The sequence below is a fragment of the Micromys minutus genome, assembly GCF_963924665.1.
Source record: "Micromys minutus genome assembly, chromosome: 4".
Lineage (NCBI taxonomy): Eukaryota > Metazoa > Chordata > Mammalia > Rodentia > Muridae > Micromys > Micromys minutus.
The window spans coordinates 53523046-53543409 of NC_137973.1; the positions used below are offsets into that span (position 1 = coordinate 53523046).

The following is a 20364-nucleotide window of genomic DNA, read 5'->3' on the forward strand; positions in this document are numbered from 1 at the left end:
ATGCAGTAAGATTATCTCAAGATGATAATGATTTTCACCAGAGTGTCAAAGGGCAAACAAGCTCTATTATGGACACTTGGATCTTCTTTTCTTACTAAGACATATCTTCAGCGATGTGGCTTCAGTTGGAGATTTCTTCTGGATGTTTCAGGTTATGATAATTAACATTTTGTTTAATGAGTCTTTTTTTTATGTAATAGCACCTAGAGACTGTGTGACTGTAACCTTGTTTGTTTTTTGGTATTCTAGTTGACTTCTTCACCGGATGCTGTTCATCCGTGTCTCCACTTATGTATAAAGTGACAGCCCAAAGGTTAATCAGATAGAGAAAAACCTATAACATCTGAGTTTATGTATAAAATCAAAGAAAAGAAACCATGGCAGTGCAAATCATCCAAATATTGTCTTATGAACATAAAACTTTTATTTATCATTTAACAGATGCTTAAGAATATAAAACTGGAGTTCCTACATTGCAGACTCATTTTCTGTTTGACTGGTTTGGGTTTCTCTATATAGCTTTGGGAGTCCTGGAACCTGCTCTGTGCACTAAGCCAGCTTTGAACTCAGAGATGCACCTGTCTCTGCCTCCCAAGTGTTGGGATCACAGGCATATACCATCACTGCCCAGCATGTTACATGTTCCTATATTAACATTAGATTGATAGCGATTTACAGTTTTGTTTCAGTTCCCTGATGTCTAGGAAAAGGTGTTTAAAAAAATATGAAATTGAATGAAAGGGAATATTTGGTTTTTTACCCAAATTACTTGGCTGTTGTTAGTATACTACTGTAAAATTGTTTAAATGTATGATTCTTGTTTATCATCCTCAATTACTAAACACACAATAACAGTTAAGCTTAAAACTTATCTAAGCATGCTTGCTAATTGATAGTTTCTATAGATTCCTGTGTGCTATTGTAAAGGGTGACCTGTAGGGTTTCTAGAGATTGGGCTGCAGCCAACTTCTAATTGTTACCCCCAAACAAATACAGTTTCAAAAATAAAATGGTTTTGCTATGGAAAACTGTTTTTGAAAGCTTTTAAGTTTTGGAGACAGTGTCTAAAAAAGTTATGTTCCAAACTTCTCTTGAGCATTGCTCAAATGTTTGCCGAATGCCTAGCTATAACCACTCTAAGAAAGATGAGAACACATCACACTAGACACTACTCCAGGCACTAAAGACATCAATTGAATTGGAGTACAAAGCATTCAGAAGGCAAATTATAACACCGGAGTATGAATAACAGTATCTGCATGTGTAAATTCTACTGGTTATTTAAAACCCAGTGCAGTAATTTGTAATCAATTTGATAAATACATGTTAATGTTTAACCTTTAGTATATTTAATGTTCTTTATATTTTAGTCCTAATTCATCATTATTTCTCAAGCATTCTACTTGCCAACTATAGTTTTGGGAATAAAGATTAGATTTGTCTCCCTCTTTCTTTTTTCCCTCCAAGTTAATAAATGTTCATCTTCACCTTCCCCGTTATCATCACTGTGATTACTCAAATCCAGGTCTCATGTGATATATTTCCTAGTTACATCTGCTTTATGTCTCATAATTGATTTTTGGATATGTCTAGATAATTATTTAATTATTTTTTTGACAATATGATTACAAGGCCTTAAATTATGTAACAGTGTATACATGTACTACTCTATAATAAATCAATAACACAAAAGCCAAATATTCAAACATCTTGAAAATATACATATAGTCTGCTAACAAAGCATGTGTTCATGAGGAGCTTCATCGAAAGGAAATTATAAAAGAAAACCATGCTGTGAGTAAAACTGTGGCTGTAAGTACTCTACCAACAATGTGGAGCAGGAAAGTGAGCAAAAGACATTCTAGGCTATGTCTTTCTAAAGAGAATAAAGAAGAGATGGGAAGCTGGCTCAGTTACAAAGTTTAAATATGAGGAGCTGAGCTTAGATTTCTGTTGTTTATTAACCAACCAAGCTAAATCAAATAGGTGTGGGTTCACTAAGAAATTCTGTTGCAAAAAATTAGAGAATGATCAAGGAAAGTGCCTGAGGCTAACTTCTGGAGTATACACACACACACACACACACACACACACAGAGAGAGAGAGAGAGAGAGAGAGAGAGAGAGAGAGAGAGAGAGAGAGAGAGAGAGAAGAAAGTAAAGGAAGCAAACCTGCTAATTATTAGCAGTAGTTAACTCTGGGTGTAGAAGTTTCAAATTTTTATTTTCTTGTAGAACATAATCTCAAATTGCATTTTTTTACCCCGGCTTTGATTGTTCAGTTTCCAGATAAAAGACAAACAACTTTTATATTTATAATAATTCTTAATCAGCACCAGAGTTGAGCAGATATGTACTCTCTAAAATATTAGGATCCACTTCCCCATTCACAACCCCAAATTATAATTTGCCATATAATTTGCCATCTGGGCAGTTATTAACTCCAGTTGGCCAGCCCTCGTGGCCATGTTTTCATAACTCACCTAACCTATGGTATTTCTCCTCTCTTTACCTTCTCTTTTTCTTCCTTGTGATCTCTCAGAACGAAAGCTCAGGAACTGGAAAAACTCTGTCTTTCTCTCTTCAGCCCACCTATTAGCTATGAGCATCTTTATTCACCAATCAGGATAACATGGGGGTCAAGTTTAAAAACAGATTCTCTATTTTTAGAGGCAACCAAACATTGACATTTAGTATTTAGCATTATAATACATAGCAAAAGACCAAACCTCAATAGCATTGCCTTCTTTGGGATGTTGCCCTGTTCCTTTTAAGTTTCAAGGGCTGTGGAGAAGGAAAAAAAAAGGAATGACAGGGGAAGTGAGGAAGGAAAGGAAGCCCAGAGGAAGAAAAGCAGTAAGGAAAAGAGGAGAAGTAGGGTCTGAAGGGATAGTCAGAAGGAGGAGAGGTATTAAGGTGAGAATTCTCTTGATGGTTGCTTGGATAATGTATTTTAAAAACTCAGAACATTAAAAATGGTCAAAATTTGGCATGGTGTTAAATAACAAAGCTGAGGACTGGTGACAGTCCTCACTAGTGGCGAGCTTGCCTAGTATTCACCAAAGTTCTCGTGTAAACCTCAGTACTGCAGAAAATAAAAATGAGAGTAACGAAAGAGAGAGAGAGAGAGAGAGAGAGAGAGAGAGAGAGAGAGAGAGAGAGAGAGAGAGAGAAGAAAGAGAGAGAAAAAAGGAAGAGAGACAAAGAAAGGGAGAAAGGAAGAAAGAAGAGGGAAGAATGGAAGCAGAGTGGAAGGATGGAGGGACAGAGGGAGGGGGAAGAAAGAAAGAGAAAGAAGAGGAAGAAGAGGAGAGAGGAAGGGAGAGATGGGTGGAGAGGAAAATCGAAGGATGAAGAGGAGGAGAGAGGGAGGGAGAGAGGAAAGGAAGGAAAGAAGACTCTTCATAGGTGCTTACACAGTGAAGATGAAGATGGAGAGGATTTTCTAACTTGCTAGACTCAGCAGGATACAAGAAACACTTATTAGACACAATCATTAAACTTAAGAATTGTAGACCACTCTGAGCATTTGAAGGAAGTAATCTCCTCTCTGAAAGACATTCAGAGCATAATCTACATTCAAAATTAAAAGTAAGGTTCAAAGTGGATAGGTCTCCTGGGGACTGTCCTAAGGTCCATGCTAAACTATATAAATTTAGGATAAAATGGAAAGAATCAAGGTTGGACCTACTTGTCAAGCAAGCTCTGTAGTACCGAACAACTAGAAGAGAGGGAGCTAACATTGCTAGGTTATTTTTCTCAAGTTTTATCTACATCCCCCTGGTAAAAATAAATCAACTTCCTACCCTTGTTTTAAGTACTGAGCTTGTATAAGGTCCTTCTTGCTCCCCAAGTATTATCACATTCAGAGCTCCTGTCTCTTTATGCCTAGAAAATCAGACCCCTTGCTTATCTTCTTCTATTTGGTTTTGAGTTTCTTCTGCCTATGGTTATTGCTTTCTCCAGAGTTCAGCATCTTGTACTCTTGTGTGCCCAATCAAGGCATGCTCTTAATCTACCTGTTCCAAGAAGCAGCTCTTAATAAGTCCTAACCTTCAGTGATCACACACTTATATCCTCCTAAATTGGTGGCCAGGTCTGTCTCCACACTTCCGTTTTCCATACCTAGTAAAGAGTATTTCACATGGAGCACTAGACACTTACAATGTCTATTTAAATAGACACCTAACCCAAATGTTCCTAAACATATTTTCAAATAGATTTAGCAAACAGAGAATACAAAGCACCTTGATGAAATCATACATCTTGTCTTTTATATAAGAAGTAAAAAATAAAAGTCAACATTCAAAGTTCTCCCAGTCTGATTGTCTTAGCCACAATTGTCTTAGCCTTTCTTCTTTAATCTGTGTCCTGCAGACTCGATACTACACTACTAAAGATCTCATTTATTTCAGGTTTAAGAAAGCCAAGTGACCTAGATACTAGAGTTCCCCCCCCCACCCCCCCTAAGGGAGCTATATCAGAAGTCTTTGGCACAAAAGAACTTCCATTCTACATTGCATATGAAAAGCAAATTACCATAGCAGTTCCCCTCCAAGAGCGGATAATGAACACAATGGTCAGGATCCAGCATCGGTACCACGTGTTCCCTCTTTTTTTTTTTTTTTCCTTCCACAGTGTCACTTTTGAATTTGGCCTGTATCAAAAAATGGTTATTTCAAAAGACCCAGTGTAGGCAATAAAGCTGTTGCACACAGGATGTTGTAATTCCGTTCTCACAGCCTGTCAGTGGGCACTGCGGAACAGTCCATGCCCACAGTTAATATAGAAAATTATCAGAACTAACAGAGGGGAATGGAGACAGGCTACCTCAAATAAAAAACCCTGATCTCCGGTTTTAGCGTGTTAACTTAAAAGGACACACTTATACTATAGGTGTGGAAGCCTGTTTCTGACAACCTGCGGAGTTAGTACTCACCAAGGACTTTTAATTAAGCAGAATAGGTGTTTATGTCAATAGGAAATGAAAGACAAGACTTGCCAAGCCTTCCATATTGCAGACTGCAAGTTTTAGACCAATCAGTAGGGTCCGAGCACAATGTGGGGGAGGCTTCAGTCACCATAACCCCTAAGCACATGTCCCCCAAGGAGAGAAAATTTTAAATGTCCTCTTTTCTAGTCACTGACAGTGTTTTGAGACCAAGTGAAAGGAAATTAACCCCGATTGCGAATTTCCCTCCCTCCTCTGCAAACCTTCGAGCTATGGAGGAGAGATTATTTTAATTTGCTGCTCTTCCGGAGTCTCTCTTACTGTTTGCGGCACGTTTTCATCTCAGACCCTGGCACCCCCATCCTCCTCATCCTCCGGAACTCTTTGTTGAGTTTTCCCGTGGCCTACTTCTGCAGCTGGCGACTCATCTCCCGCTGCACTAAATCGACACTTCTGGAAGCAGCAGCTTCAGAGTGACTGACGAGAGCCATTGCTTGCACAAGTGTCAATTTAGTGCAGCAGGGGACAGAGTCGCAGCTGTAGCAGGAGAGAGGCCTATTCCAACTAAGAAAACAATTGCAGAAAATACTGGAGGGAGGGGAGCCTGGCTGAGGACGAGGAATGATGAAGAAAGCAAGAAAGGGAAGAAGCAGAGAAGAAAGGATGGGGGTAGGGAAATAAATCAGGAAATAAACGCCTAAAGAAGATGGAATTAATTCCGTCCTAGGATAGAAATATCTCGTTTCTCTAAACTTAGACATATGCCTTTTACATAGCTATACTTTATAGCATTATGAAGCTACCATCGACCTGTTCCTCTCAAAAGCAAAACAAATCGCCAAAGGGTTGGACCAATAAATTCTGACCTGGTGTTGAGCATCGTCTGGGATTTGGTTGAGTGCTCCTATGAAATAGTTCTGAACTGTTTCAGTAAAGACATAAGAACAAGGCCAAAAAAAAAAAAAAAAAAAAAAAAAAACATAATGAGACTTGGAACTTGCACACAACCGTGTGCTATCCACACATAAAGAAAAAAATTAATGAAAAGACGTAAATAAGAGAATTAGCTACAAATGAGCTGTATGAAGAAAGAATCACTTCTACCTTTTTGTTTTCTTCTTTATCGTTCTCTTAATTTCTACTCACAGTCACACACAGGGACTGGTCTGCAACCCTGGTTCATACAGTCGACAGTGTCTTAGTAATAAATGCTAGTCTTTCGAAACATGAAGGCAGATCGTTTGAAAAGATAACTTGCTGTTCGCATACACACATGCACAGAGGTATAGGATATATTGATGTGTATGTATATATTAATATATATTAATATCTGCTATGTACATAAATATATGGTGATATATATCAATTGTTTATATACATGCACAGAGAAATGCATATATATGCACACATACATGTCTATGCAAATATCCTATATGACTATATATATATATATATATATACACATGTGTGTATCATTTGATAGCTCTCAAAATTCACATTGTGACTCTTCAAATTCATAAAAGGGAGTATGATCTGTGACATACTCTTGTAGTGACATGTTACTTCTTCCAGAGATTCATAGCAAATTGTCCTCACATCTCCCACTCTGCCCATCCGTGCAGCCTCACTTTTAAGGAAGATAACAGCAAATAAACATGTATGTAAATGCTAACTTGGTTTGGGCACTTGAGTTCATAAACTAAATAAATTTTTATGAATTCAACACATTCAATTTTTTCCTTTGCGGTAATTATGATAATACAGCAGAGAAACCATCTTGTTGTCAAAGATGTAGAGCTACTTCCATGGTGATGCGATGTTTGGAGCCAAGCCAGAGGACAGGCCGCCTGCATCCTTAGAATGGTACTCGTCTCCTATTCCCTGACTGCTTCTGTAAGAAGACAGACATTCAGCTGTAGTCAACAAAAGAATCCTACACACTAGGTAGCATATGGCAAAATACCTACAGAACTGCAACAGGTCAAAAGCCATTTCAACTCAACACTGGGAGCAACATGCTTGCTTGCCCCAGATATCCTATGTTCCACAGTAGCGCCTCTTTGACATTTTCATATTTCTGTTTTTCTTTCCACTAAAACTATCTCAGAGCACACCTTGCCCTGCCACATGAAGAATTACTTTATTCTATGGTCTCAAATGAACATTTCTCATTCATTTCCACTATAACCTATTTCCAAATCCAATAGTTTACAGTTACAAATAACAAGAAAGTATGGAATTTCTCATGTAAATAATTTCACAAAGTGCCCTTTTTTAAATAAAGTCAACTTTTTGGATGATGTAATAGATAAACTAGTAGAAAGAATGGGTTTAGTTAATATAGAAACGAATTTTTATGAAAATATGTAAAAATGAAGTGTGAATTTACTGGATCAAAGGGTGTGGATACATGCACTTTAAATTTGATAAGTATTCCCAATGTGTCCTTCATACATCTTGAGAGAGTTTCACTCCTTCCTATATTAAGATCTGCCTGTTTTCCCACTTTATGGCTAACATAAACTCTGGCTCTTTGCCCATCAAAGTGACAAAACTTATATCTTAATTTTAGCTTTCATTTCTCCCGCATGAGTAAGTTTGAACATCTTGAAATCTAAGAATTTGCTCTCTTGGTCTTTGAAGATATGTTCATTTTCCCCCAAATTCTGTTTCCTTCTTCATCTTATTCTCGCTGATTTGCAGGTATTCATTTGGGATTTAAGCATTTGTAAATTAGTTTAAATGAGTTCTCATGGAGAGACCCATGGTCCCAGGTGCACATGCAGCAGAGGACAGCATTTGCTGGCATCGATGGGAGGAGAGGCCTTTGGTCCAGCCAAGGGACATTTTTCCAGTGTAGGGGAATGCCAAGGTGCTGAGGTGAGAGGAGTGGTTGGGAGAGGGAGCATGTTCATGGAGGTAATGGGAGGGGAAGGGGAAATGGAATTAGGGGAAGAGAATAATATCTGAAATGTAAATGCAGAGAATATCCAATAAAAAAGAACTTGAAAGTCTAAAAAGTATTAATTTTTTTCCTTTATACCACGTACTGTGATTTTTAGGCTATCTTGATAAAACTTAAATTTATGGCTAAAACTATGTGTGGATTTTATAGCTACTTTATATTTTTCCATTGTTGCTATAAATATTATATTTTCTACTATATCTTTTATCTAGAGGTCATTTGTATCTATGTGAGCTATTAATTTTTTATGTATTTTATGCATAGACACTTAATTTTCATTGAGTATCTCTGAGATTTCCAAGTAAATGTAAATAATTTTGATTATAATTTCTTCTAGAATATCCATACACAATCTATGCAGTATACATACATATATAAATCTCCTAGTATATATGTGATATATATCAATCATATAAATTATATTGCCAAATAATATATAATATATTGTCAAATCCAACAGTGTTCAGTTACAAATAACAAGATAAGATAGAATCTCTCACATAAATAATTTTGTAAAGTGCCCCTCCTTGTGTAAAATCAACTTTAATATTGATTAATTTGGTATTTTATATAATACATAAATATAATTTTTTACCTTTCACTTGACAATTATACAAGTTGGCTTTATCTCAGCAGTAAAGCATCTGCTGAGAATCCTTCAAATGATTAAAAATTAATTAATTAAAAAGTATTTAAAAAGTTATTCCCCAACCTCGATTTAATCTTTTTCTCCTTTAGGAATTGAAAGTGGTGCTTCGTTTCTATTGGGCTAGCTGACATTACAAAAGCAGCAAGTGGAGATGTTGATGAGGAGGTGGAGAAATTAGATTCTGCGGATGTTGTTGGTGTAAAAAGATTACAGCTATTTTATAAAACAGTTTTGACAGCGCCTCAAATATTGAAACATGGAAGGCTTATATAGCCTAGCATTTCTAAGCCTAGAAGAAATGAATACTTATATGTGGCTTGTTATTTATGGTCCAAAAGTTGGGCATAATACAAAGTTTGTCTGCTGATGAGTTAACAAATAATGTGGTATATCCATACAGCAGATAAAAACAAATGGAATCCCAATAAGTGGCTAGACCCAGAAAATATCATACTAAGAAAAATATGTTCACTTAACAATGATAGCATGCCTATGCTATTTTGTTATATAAAAATAACATTTGTTACCTAATATGGGCAAATCCACAGATAAGAACATAGATTTGTCATTGGTCAGAGCGGGGGAGGGATGGAAGAAATGGCTTCAGGAAAGGAAAGGGGCTTTGAATAGTATAGATTTTTCTTTTCAGGGTAATAGAATGCTATGAACATCAATGATGTTGAAGGTTGCATGAGTCTATAAATATACTAAAAGCATTAAATAAATATACGTACTCATAGGGCAAGTGAGCCTAAATAGATGCTGAATTAATGCCACAGGTGTTAAATTTTCCTTAATTGAAAATAAAGGAATCAATTCATTCAAATTGTTCATCAATTAAACACTAATATTTATTCAACAACCATTTGACAAATGCTCATTACTTATCAAATACTAAATTTTGACCAAGAGGCAAAGACAAAAAGACAAAGTGTTCTAAAAGAACTGGGAGAGGGGTTTGACAACAATGTAATTGAAGTCAGAAGATGATATATATCATATGAGAAGTCAATTCACAGAGGTTAAAGGTCAAGAAAGGTCAAGATGGTCAATGGGGTAAAAGACACTAAAGAGAAATGTGTGCAATTCTAGGCTTGAAGTGTATAGAGATGATGGGAAGTAATGAAGTCAGGTAAGGTAGCTCCAGTGTCTTGCTTCCACTTCCTTCATCACAGGTATCTCAGTTAGCATACAAAAGATTTGATAATGTATTAGCTTCCTCATTACTCAGGGAAATTGAGCTTTGCAAAGCAATCCTACAATTCTTTGAGTTCTTATTCTAACTATGGTTGACTTATGAAACATTCTTTCTGTAGGATGTAACATAAAGAAGACTCGATCCAGATGCTAGATGGAGTGAAATGGAGAGGCCTCAAAGATCTAAGGAAGAATATTGAATTTTTGACATAACAGCATCCTTGCTGTTGTCTATCTAATTGAACAGACTTACCCACTTTTTCTGGGCTCATGAGGGGCAATACTTCCTCTTAATGTTTTTCTAATAATCTAGTATCATAAATTGGTTTTGCCTATTGCTTGGGATGTACTGATTCACCTCTGCAGTACCTCAAGCATAAGAACAGTCATATTACACACAGGAGACACCTCAAAGAATGTTTGAGGTAGTTCAAATGACCATTTTATGGAGAACTTCTAAATTTAAAAAATAAAACTGCCTCCTTCCAAAGATGTCACATCATTGTCTCACTCTTGTGTGTGATAGGATGGGAGTGGGGAGACAGCGCCCTTCAGATAGGGGCCGATTTCTTTACAGTATGCTGTTTGCAAAGACCTACCCATAGAGATCTTTATATCAGAGTTTTGCACCATATACCTCTTACTGTGGTTACATATACTCACATGAACACACACACACACACACACACACACACAATATCGAGTCTCATGGTCTTGGTCACCCGAGAAGTGTCGACTATGCTTTATATCTTGTGGAGTGGGCCTTAAGTCAAATCAGATGTTGGTTGGTTATTCACACAAGCCTAATACCACCACTGCACTAGCATATCTTGCAAGAAGGACACCATTATCAATCAGAAGGGTTGTAGCTTGGCTGGTGTTTCTCTTTGTTATTGTGCAAAGTACCTTTCCCGTACCGAAGATGCTAGAATGTAGGGGTGAAGGTTCAATGTAGGCACCAGGATGACATCTTCACATTTGATGCATTGAACAGCGACTTTTGTCAGCAATGGGGACATTTCTGTCAGTTTTTTTTTTTTTTTTTTTTTTTTTTTTTTTGAAAGAAACCAAAAAACTTGGCAACAGCCTGGATTGTTTGGAGAATCCTATGGTACTACTTTGGCCAACTCAACCAAATGTAACTCAGTGCTTAGACTGGAAGCTTAATTTGGTAACAGATATGGCATTTGGGATTCTCTGCCCTATTCCCTAATATTCAGTGATTTCATTCAGATCACTTTTATATTTGCATATGTTTTAGGAAGCATCTACCAGAAATTACACATTTAGTTGCAAATTGCGCACAGTCTTGACAGATGTGGGTTCCTCTCAATCTCTCAATCCTTATTATCTCAGAGAATTAAGAACGGACACAGTGCATGGTACAAAGACTAGAGGACTTCATTTCAGCTCCAAAGAAAGCACATCCTTAAGTAAGGAGAGTGGACAGTGGCCAGACACCATTGTGTTATCTATTGTTCAGCAGACTTAATTCTACTTCCACTGCCCCCAGAGCATAAAGCTTATTTAATTTGACCGTTTTAAGGGGATGCAATTGATGTCTTCATCTTTAGCATAAAGGTTCTTACTGGTATTAATCTTTATGGCTCCTGGAAATCAGGTTGATTCTTTTTTTTTTTTTAACAACTTTATTTTTAAAACCAGAGATGAATGTACAGATTTTATAGGTATTTTGCATAAAACTATATGAAGATATTTTTTCAGTACTTGATTTTTTTAAAGGGTTGATAGTATTAATTGAAAACTTACAGGTTTCATGAGCATAAAGTACTTATAAAACGAAAAGTAACATGGAAATAGTCAAAGTTTTCTTTGTGTGTAAAGATTAAATATAATAAATTTTAAATGCAAATGATTGCCACAAGGCTGCATTCTTAGCTCTTATATTATTAAAAATTTAAGGTCTAGGTATAACACACACTGAGAGGGTGCTATACACTTTTTTTTTAAAGAAGGACTGGGGCTTCCACATTTTGGTCTTCATTCTTTTTAATCTTCATATGATCTGTGAGTTTCGTGGTTATTCAAAGCATTCTGGGGCTACTATACAATTATCAGTGACTGCATATTATGTCTGTTCTTTTGTTACTGGGTTACCTCACTCAGAATGATATTCTCTAGTCCCATCTATTTGCCTAGGAATTTCGTAAAGCCATTGTTTCTAGTAGTTGAGTAGTACTCCATTGTGTAAATGTACCACAATTTCTGTATCCATTCCTCTACTGAAAGACATCTGGGTTCTTTCGAGCTTCTGCCTATTTTATAAATAGGGCTGCTATAAACACCGTGGAGTATGTGCCCTTGTTATATGTTGGAGTATCTTTGGGGTACATGCCCAGAAGTGGAATAGCTGGGTCTTCAGGTAGTAAGTACTATGTCCAATTTTCTGAAGAACTGCCAGACTGATTTCCAGAGTGGTTGCACCAGTTTACAACCCCACCAAAGGGAAGAAAGTCTTCCTCTTTCTCTGCATCCACGCCATCATCTGTTGTCGCCTTAGTTTTTGATCTTAGCCATTCTGACTGGTGTGGAATGGAATCTCAGGGTTGTTTTTATTTGCATTTCCCTGATGACTAGTGATGTCGAGCATTTCCTTAGGTGCTTCCCAGCTATTTGATATTCCTCAGTTGAGAATTCTTTGTTTAGCTCTGTACTCCATTTTCAATAGAATTGTTTGATTCTCTGGAATGTATTTTCTTGAGTTATTTGTATATATTGGATATTAGACATCTGTTAGATGTGGAATTGGTAAAGATCCTTTCCCAGTCTGTTGGTTGCCATTCTGTTGTCTTAACAGTGTCCTTATCCTTACAGAAACTTTGCAATCTCATGAAATCCCATTTATCAATTTTCAGTCTTAGAGCGTAAGCCACTGGTGTTCTGTTCTGGAAAATTTTCCCTGTGCCTATGTGTTCTAAGCTTTTCCTTCCTTTCTCTTCTAATACTTTCAGTGTGCCTATTTTTTTTGTTTGCCTGTTTGTTTGTTTGTTTAGTACAGAATAGAGTTTATTCAGGTCATGGGAGAGTTAAGAGGGTAGTAGAGGAAGAGAGAGAGAGAAGGTGGAAGGTTGGGAGGAAGGGAGAGGGAGAGAGAGAAAAAGAGAGAGAGAGAGAGAGAGAGAGAGAGAGAGAGAGAGAGAGAGAGAGAGAGAGAGAGAGAGAGAAGTAGAGAAGAGGCCAGCCATGAGCACATGGAGATAGAGGGGGGAAGGAAAGAGGAGGCGTAAGTGGGAAGAACAAGAGAGAGAGAGCAAGAGAGGCAAGAGAATAAGAGTTCAGTGTACCTGATTTTATGTGGAGATCTTTGTTCTACTTGCACTTGAACTTTGTATAAGGAGATAAGAACGTATTGATTTGCATTCTTCTGCATGTTGACTGGTACTTTAACTAACACCATTTGTTGAAGAGGCTGAACTTTTGTTGCTTTTGGTTCCGTTGTCAAAGATTAAGGGACCATATGTGTTAGAGTTCATTTCTGGATCTTCTATTCTGTTCCATTGATCTACCTCCCTATGTCTGTACCAATACCAAGTGGTTTTAAACACAATTGCTTTGTATTATAGCTTGAGGTCAGGGATGGTAATTACTGCAGCAGTTTTCTTGTTGTTGAGAATAGATTTTGCTTTTCTAGGTTTTTTTGTTATTCCAGATGAATTTGCAAATTGCTCTTTCCAACTCTATAAAGAATAGAGTTGTAATTTTGATTGAGGTTGCACTGAATCTGTAGATTGCTTTTAGAAAGATGGCCATTTTTACAATGTTGATCCTGCCAATCCATGAGCATGGGAGATCATTCCATCTTCTGAGATCTTCTTTAATTTCCTTCTTCAGAGATTTGAAGTTTTTGTCACATCGATCTTTCACTTTCATAGTAAGAGTCACACCAAGGTATTTCATATTGTTTGTGATTATTGTGAAGGGTATCTTTTTCCTAATTTCAGTCTCAGCATGTTTAACCTTTGAGTAGAGAAAGGCTACTGATTTGTTTGAGTTAATTTTCTATCCAGATACTTGGCTGAAGTTGTTTATCAGCTGTAAAAGTTCTCGGGTGGATTTTTGGAGTCACATACGTATATCATGTCATCTGCAAATAGTACTGTTTTGACTTCTTCCTTTTCAATTTGTAACCATTTGACTTTGTTTTTTTTTTTTTTTTTTTGTCTAATTTCTCTGGATAGGACTTATCGTACTATATTGAATAGGTAGGGGGAGAGTGAGCAGCCTTCTCTAGTCCCTGATTTTAGTGTGATTGATTCAAGTTTCTCACTGTTTAAATTGATGTTAGATAGTGGTTTGCTGTATGTTGCTTTTACTCTGTTTAGGTATGGGAATTGGATTCCTGCTCTTTCCAAGACTTTTAAATGAAGGGGTGTTGAGTTTTGTAGAATGCTTTCTCAGCATCTAGTAAAATGATCATGTGGGTTTTTTTTCTTTGAGTTTGTTTATATTGTGGGTTACATTGATAGATTTCCATATATTTAACCATCCCTGCATCCCAGGGATGAAACCTACTTGATCGTGATGAATGATATTTTCGATGTGTTCTTGGATTCGGTTTGCAAGAATTTTATTTAGTATTTTTGCATCAATGTGAATGAGGGATATTGGTCTGAAGTTCTCTTTTCTTGTAGGGTCTTTCTGTGGTTTTAGAATGAGATTAATTTTGGCTTCATAGAATGAGTTGAGTAGTGTTCCCTCTGTCTCTATTTTGTGGAATAGTTTGGAGAGTATTGGTATTAGGTCGTCCATAAATGGCTGATAGAATTCTTCACTGCATCAATCTGGTCCTGAGTTTTTTTTTTTTTTTTTTTTTTTGTTTGTTTGTTTGGGAAGCTTTTGATGACTGCTTCTATTTCTTTAGTTGTTATGGAATTGTTTAGATCGTTTATCTGATACTGATTTAACTTTGGTATATGGTATCTGTCTAAAAAAATGGTCCGTTTCCTCCAGATTTTCTAGTTTTGTTGAGTATAGGTTTTTGATGATTTCTTGAATTTCCTCAGTTTCTGTTGTTATGTCTCCCCTTTGAATTCTAATTTTGTTAATTTGGATACTCTCTCTGTGCCCCCTAGTTAGTCATGATAAGGATTTATAAATCTTGTTGATTTTCTCAAAGAACCAGCTCTTGATTTTGTTAATTCTTTTTATGGTTATTTTTATTTCTACTTGGTTGATTTCTGCTCTGAGTTTGATTATTTCCCGCTGTCTACCCCTCTTGGGTGGATCTGCTTCTTTCGGTTCTAGAGCTTTCAGTTGTGTTGGCAAGCTGCTAGTGTGTGCTCTCTCCTGTTCCTTTTTAGAGGCACTCAGAACTATGGGCTTTCCTCTTAGTACTGCTTTCATTGCATCCCATAGTTTTGGGTATGTTGTGCTTTCATTTTTATTAAATTCTAAAATATCCTTAATTTATTTCTTTATTTTTTCCTTGACCATGTTATTGTTGAGTAGCACATTATTCAGCTCCCATGTGTATGTGGGTTTTTGCTGTCTTTGTTGTTATAAAGAGCAGCTTTAGTCCATGGTGATCTGATAGGATGCATGGGAGTATGTAAATTTTCTTATATCTATTGAGGCTTGTTTTGTGACCAACTATATGGTCAATTTTGGAAAAGGTGCCATTAGGTACTGAAACGAAGGTATATTATTTTGTTTTAGGATGAAATGTGCTGTAGATGTCTGTTAATTCCAATTGGTTCATAACCTCTGCTAGTTTTTCTGTATCTCTGTTCAGTTCCTACTTCCATGATCTGTCCATTGATGAGTGTGGGGTGTTGAAGTTTCCTACTATTACTGTCTGTGGTACAATATATGCTTTGGGCTTTAATGAGGTTTTTTTTTTTTTTTTTTTTTTTTTTTTTTTTATGAATGTATGTGCTCTTGTATTTGGGGCATAGATGTTCAGGATTGAAAATTCATCTTGATAGATATCTCCAGTAATGAATAAAAAGTATCTTTTTTGATAACTTTTGGTTGAAAATCTATTTTATTCAATATTAGAATGGCTATTCCAGCTTGTTTCTTGGGGCCATTTGCTTGGAAGTTTTTTTCTAGCCTTTTACTCTGAAGTAGTGTTTGTATCTGAGATGAGTTTCCTGTATGCAGCAAAATGCTGGGACCTGTTTACACATCCAGTCTGATAGTCTATGTCTCTTTATTGGGGAATTGAGTCCATTTATGTTAACAGATATTAAAAAACAGTGATTGTTGCTTCCTGTTATTTTTGTTCTTAGAGGTACAATTATGTTTATGTGTCTTTCTTCCTTTGGGTTTCTTGCATATATATTTTCTTTTCCAATGTGTAGGCTCCCTTTTTGTGTTGGGTTTTCCATCAATTATCCTTTGTAGGGCTGAATTTGTGGTCAGATACTGTGTAAATTTTATTTTATCCTGAAATATCTTGGTCTCTCCATCTATGGTAATTGAGAGTTTTGCTGAATATAGTAACCTGGGCTGGCATTTGTGTTCTCTTAGAGTCTGTATGATATATGTCCAGGATCTTCTAACTTTCATAGTCTCTATTGAGAATCTGATGTAATTTTGATTGGTCTGCCTTTGTATGTTACATGTTCTTTTTCCCTTATTGCTTTTAGTATTCTTTCTTTATTTTGAACATTTGGTGTTTTGACTATTTGGGGAAGAATTTCTTTTCTGGTTCAGTCTATTTGGAGATCTGTAGGCTTCTTGTATGTTCTTGGCCATCTCATTCCTAAGGGTAGAGAAGTTTTCTTCTATGTTGAAGATATTTACTGTGCCTTTTAGTTGATATTCTTCGCCCTCTTCTACACCTATTATCCTTAGGGTTTGGTCTTTTCATTGTGTCCTGGATCTTCTGAACATTTTGGGTTAGAACCTTTTTGTTTTTTGCATCTTCCTTGACTGTTTTGTCTATGTTTTCTATGTTGTCTTCAGCCCCTGAGATTCTCTCTTTCATGTCTTGTAGTCTGTTGCTGATGCTTGCATCTGTGACTCCTGATTTATTTATTTTTTTAGGTTTTCTATCTCCAGGGTTATCTCTTTCTGTATTTTCTTTATTGTTTCTATTTCTGTTTTCAATTCCTTCATCTGTTTGGTTGTGTTTTCCTGTAGTTCTTTGAGTGATTTCTCCTGGTTCTCCTGTAATTGTTGAAGGGAGTTATTTATGTGCTTCTCCAAGATCTCTCTAATCATCATGCAGTATGATTTCAAATCTAAGTCTTGTTTTTCTGGTGTGTTTGGTAATCCACTACTTGCTGTGGTGGGAGAGCTGGGTTCAGATATTGCCAGATTGTCTTGGTCTCCATTGCTTAAGTTCTTTCACTTTCCTCTTGCCATCTTGTTATCTGTGATTATAGGTGATCTTGTTGTCACTGACAGGCACCTGTCTCTCCTGTGGATCTGAGAGCCAGAGGGTTCAGGAAGGAAGTTGCTTCTGGGTGTTCGGCTCTTTGTGTGCAAGCAGTGAGTTCTGATTGCAGTGACTCAGTTCAGTCTTTATGGGCTCAGGTGCAGGAGCTCTGCCCACAGGTCCTGAGTCCTAATGTTGGAGATCCACCTCTTTCTTTAGGCCAAAATTGACCCTTTTCCAGACAGCACCACACTCTCTGCACTAGGAGAACTCGTTTTCCCTCGCTGGACACTCGGCAGGACTATGCGTCAGGCTCACTCTTGGTCCAGGTGAAAAAGTATCTTTGCAGCTGATCTGCAAGCTCAACCCTCCCTGGGAAGATCCCGAGTCCTGATAACAGAGATCTGGCCCACACTGTGGGATGGAAAGGACCCCATTCCAGAGAGCATAGCACTCTGCACTCCAAGAACCTGTGGAATGGCAAACCAACTCTAGTTCCCTGAGGACCAAGGGAGGGTTCATTCTTAAGGATTTTCCAGATAGGTAAAAATATTATGTCACTTCCCAGGCCCAGAGACAAGACAAAATTTCTACTTCTTAGACTACTACAAACTCTACCAGTGAGTTTGGGGCTTACAAATTAATGGTTATGATGATCAAGAGTCCAACACAAATGCCCTCTAATCCTGATAACATTTAACTAGCTATAACATCATGTTCTAGTTAGGGTTTCTAGTGCTGCAATAAAACGTAATGACAAAAAAGCAAGAAAAGAGTTTATTTGGCTTACACTTCAATTACACTGCTCATATTGAAGGAACTCAAGATAGGAATTTCTCAAATAGGACAGGAACCTGGAAATACGAGCTGAGGCAGAAGCCATGGCTTATTAGCCTGATTTCTTTATTTCTCTCCTTCCTCCCTTCCTTTCTTCCTTCCTTCCTTCTTTCCTTTCTTTTGTTCTTCCTTCCTTTTTTAAGGAATAATGATTTCTTTAATTGGATAGTTTATGTATTTACATTTCAAATGCTACTCCCTTTCCCAGTTCCCCTCTGTTTCCATGAGGATACTCCTCCTCCCACCCACCCACCCCCACCTCAACACCCTGACCTACTCCTACACTGGGAAAAGGAGTCTCACGGGACCAAGGGCTTCTCCTCCCACTGATGTCAAACAATGCCATCCTCTCCTACATAAGCAGCTGGAGACATGGGTTCCCTTTGTCTATTCTTTGGATGATGGTTCAGTCCCTAGAAGCTTTTGTAAAACCCAGAACTGCCAGTTTAGAGATGGGTCTGCCCACAACGAGTTGGCCCCTCCCCCATTACTAACTAATTGAGAAAAATGCCCTATAGCTGGATCTAACGGAGGTATTTCCTCAACATCGGCTCCTTTCTCTTTAATGTCTCTAGCGTGTGTCAAGTTGACTCCAAACCACCCAGTACAGATCACGCACCTAGGTTTTTACTTCCACCCAGTACAGATCACACACCTAGGTTTTTACTTCCACCCAGTACAGATCACACACCTAGGTTTTTACTTCCACCCAGTACAGATCACACACCTAGGTTTTTACTTCGTAAGAGGATAACAGCTATTGTTGGTCTCTAAATAAATGTGAAGAGAAGAGCGTATTCATATTAGCAACTCCCTCACTGCTTTGGCTTCCTCTTTGGCATGTATTTACAGAGCATCATATTCTGTGTCAATCACTGTTCTTATTTAATGCAACTTTGAATCAAAATATTTAGCAGTTCTTTCATTATATTGCACATCTGTTTTTATTTTAAAAATATTAATGACCCGCTTCCAGAACCTGGATCACAGCAACGAACATTTGCCGTGCCCCGGCCTCCACATCAGCTCCTGCAAATGCCAAAGACAATGTCTGAAAGCCGGTATCCATCAGGACAGAGATTTCAGTGACAGCTGTCTGAGCGCTGCCGCCCATTCCCTCCTCAGTCAGGAGTTCCTAGAGAAAACCCTCCCAGCTCCCACCGTCAGAGGTCAGAGCCCCTTGTCCCCGCAGCTCCTCCACCCCTTCAGGGATTCAAGCAGAAATACCATGACCCACTCTATGAACATGGGGTCCCTGGGATGCCTGGTCCCCCAGCACATGGGTTCCAGTCACCCATGGGAATCAAGCAGGAGCCCCGAGATTACTGTGCTGACTCAGAAGTGCCTAACTTCCAGTCACCCTACATGAGAGGCGGGTATTTCTCCAGCAACCATGAAGGATTCACATACGAGAAGGACTCCAGGCTATATTTTTATGAAACATGTGTGGTGACATGAAGAATGGGAGGCAAAGTCAAGCAGGAGCCCACCATGTATCGAGAGGGGCTCCCTTTCCAGAGGCGGGGCTCTCAGCAGCTGTGGCTGTTCCTTGTCACCCTTCTGGATGACCCAGCCAACGCCCACTTCATCGCCTGGACTGACTGAGGCATGGAGTTTAAGCTTACAGAACCGGAAGAGGTTGCTCGGCGTTGGGGTATTCACAAGAATCGGCCAGCCATGAACTATAACAAACTGAGCCGTTCCCTCCGCTATTACTATGAAAAGGGCATCATGCAGAAGGTGGCTGGGGAACGGTATGTCTACAAATTTGTCTGTGACCTGGATGCACTTTTCTCCATGGCCTTTCCAGACAATGAGCGCCCGCTGCTGAAGGCAGAGTCAGAATGCCCCCTCAGTGAGGAGCACACCCTGTCACTGACTCACTTCGAAGACAACCCTGCTTACCTCCTGGATCGCTGCAGCAGCCTCCCCTATGCCAAAGGCTTCGCTTACTACATTTCTGAGTGACGGAGCAACCAAACTCTAGAGCTAGCAGATCTCATTCAGGCAAACAGGGCAGTGGTTTTCTTTGTGTTCCTCGCTGTTCCTAAAGCCTGCCCTTTGAGTTTTATCTGGAGAAGCTGTCTTTGGATTTGACACCCTTAAAGACAAATACCTTGGCTCGGGAGTGGGAACAGGGAGAGACAGAAAAACCACCACATGACTGGTGATTCTGATTCAATTCCCGGGAAGAGATGGGAGTGGGTCTTCCTTGCTGTCATGGCCAGTATGTGCAGAGCAGCATAGCAGCATGTTCAGATTAGCGCCCATCTATGTTGATGGACTACTAAATGCCTTCTCACAGGAGGCTTTGACTTGCACAGTTCTTTGGAAAGAAACTTCATACCCAAAGGAAAGGTTGATACGATTGGGTTGAGGAGGCTCAGACCCTGGAGGCTTGAAATTTGCAAAACTCTTACA

The 20364-nt window shown here is 38.2% G+C and overlaps 1 pseudogene across 1 annotated transcript in view; it reads left to right on the top strand.

Annotated features, from left to right (window-relative positions):
• The window catches only part of LOC308420101 (ETS translocation variant 5-like), a 46023-nt pseudogene extending 26112 nt beyond the window's left edge, over positions 1-19911 (top strand). Inside the window, exon 2 of the transcript in view lies at positions 18861-19911. The product of the transcript in view is annotated as an ETS translocation variant 5-like (transcript). The remainder of the gene's footprint in view (positions 1-18860) is intronic.
• The last annotated feature ends 453 nt before the right edge of the window (positions 19912-20364 follow it).